The sequence below is a fragment of the Mustela nivalis genome, assembly GCF_964662115.1.
Source record: "Mustela nivalis genome assembly, chromosome: 7".
NCBI classification, from domain to species: Eukaryota; Metazoa; Chordata; class Mammalia; order Carnivora; family Mustelidae; genus Mustela; species Mustela nivalis.
In genome coordinates, this window is record NC_139026.1 from 111,396,975 (window position 1) to 111,399,264 (window position 2,290).

The window sequence follows — 2,290 nt, forward strand, 5'->3', positions numbered from 1 at the left end:
GGACCTCTTCTTCATAAAGTCCCTGATGTCAAGAAAAGACATGGTTTCTATACATATGGAAATAGACACAGAGAGGTGGACAAAATGAGAAGACAGAGAAATTTATCTCAAATAAAAGTACAGGACAAAGTCACAGGTCGAGATCTAAGCAAAACAAATATAAGTAACATACCTGATAGGGAATTTAAAGCAATTATCATAAGGATACTCACTGAACTAGAGAAAAGAGTGAAAGACATGAGTGAGGCCCTTAACATAGGAATAACATAGCAGAGACAGCTTTTATCTGAACTGGAGACAGAGACAAAAAAGGAAATAGTAAAGATTAGAGCAGAAATAAATGTTATACAAATTTTTTAAACAACAACAACAACAACAAAAACCCACTATTGAACAGATCAATGAACCCAGGAGCTTGTTCTTCGAAAAAAATCAAGAAAATTGATAAGCCTCTGTCCACACTTATCAAGAACAAAAGAGAAAAGACTTAAATAAAATCACAAGTGAGAGAGAAGAAATAACAAACACCCTAGAAATACAAGCAATCATAAAGGAATATTATGAAAAAACTACATGCCAAAAAACTGGAATGGAGAACATAGAAGAAATGGGTAAATTCCTAAAAATATCTATTCTACCGTAACTGAAACAAAAGGAAACAGAAAATTTGAACAGATTGACAAGCAAAGTAGTTGAGTTGGTAATAAAAAATCTCAAACAAAAGTCTTCACAAGAGGGTTCTATCAAATAGTTGAAGAAGAATTGATACCAATTCTTCTCAAACCATTCCAAAAACTAGAATAGGAAAGAAAAGTTTTAAATTAATTATATGTTTTTTTTTCCCCAGTGTGCCATGATTCATTGTTTATGTATCACACTCAGTACTCCATGCAATATGTGCCCTCCTTAATACCCACCACCAGGCTTACTCAACCCCCCCCAACCCCTCCCTTCTAAAATCCTCAGTTTCTTTCTCAGTGTCCACAGTCTCTCATGGTTCATCTCCCTCTCCAAATCCCCCATTCACTTTTCCTTTCCTTCTCCTAATATATGTGGAATGTATTACCCTGATTGTAACAGCAACAACAACAATAGAGACACCAAATATCAAAAACAGAATCAAAACAGACAAAAGAGAAAGGGAACTACAGGCCATTATTGCTGAGGAACATAAAAATAAACAACCTCAGCAAAACATGAGCAGACTGAATTCAACAATACTTTAAAAAAATAATTCATTATGATCAAATGGGATTTATTCCTGGGTTGCAAGTTTGTTTCAGTATTTGCAAATAAATCAACATGATACACCACATTAATAAAAAAAAGGATAAGAGCCATATGACCATTTCAATAGATGCAAGAAGAGCATTTGACAAAGCACAACATCCGCTCTTGATAAAAATCCTTAACAAGGTAGGGTTATGGATGTCTGGCTGCCTCAGTTGTTTAAGTTTCTGCCTTTGACTCAGGTCATTGCCACTTCCTGATGGTGCACAGAAGAATGATGCACAAACCAGTGAGCTGCAAGACAGAGGGAGGAGAGGTGGACAGTAGTAAAGATTGTCACCCCGAACAACTCCTCAGCCCAACATTAATTAGATACTAGACAGTAATCAATAACGGAGCCAAAGAAGGCTACAGATTTATCATATGCCTTGTTGATAAGTAAGAAGAAAGGCAAAATATATCTGGTCACTTAGTCCATGACCTATAGTGAGCAAGCCCATTCAAAGGAATCATCTAATTAACCACAGGTGGTCTCTGGAGTTGTGGAGATAAAAGAAAAATGAAGCAGGTGGTGTTCCACCCTGAGCTGGCCAGGCATTCATGGCTGCTCAGCTTCCATGAAGCAGATAGTGTTCCGCCCTGAGCAAGCGGGGAATCCTCAGTCAAGGATGTATATTGTCCTCTCCCCCAGAGGGCTGTTATCAGTACATGTTTTTCTTAAGACTGTATCTAAGCATGCTTGTTAACTAGTATAATTTCTTATGTTATATTTTAAGCAGTATATTGTTCTGAGGGACAGTTATAGTCATGATCCTGGAGTCCTGGGATCCATCCCCATGTCAGGCTCCCTGCTTGGTGGGGAGCATGTTTCTCCCCTTCTCCCACCTGCTTGTGCTTTATCTATGTATATGTTTCTCTCTCAAATAAGTTAAAAAAAATCTTTTTAAAAAAGGGGTTAGAGGGAACATACATTAACTATAAGAAAGGCCATTTATGAAAAACCCACAGCTAACATCAACTTTAATGGGAAAAAGAACTTTTCCTCTACTGTCAGGAACAA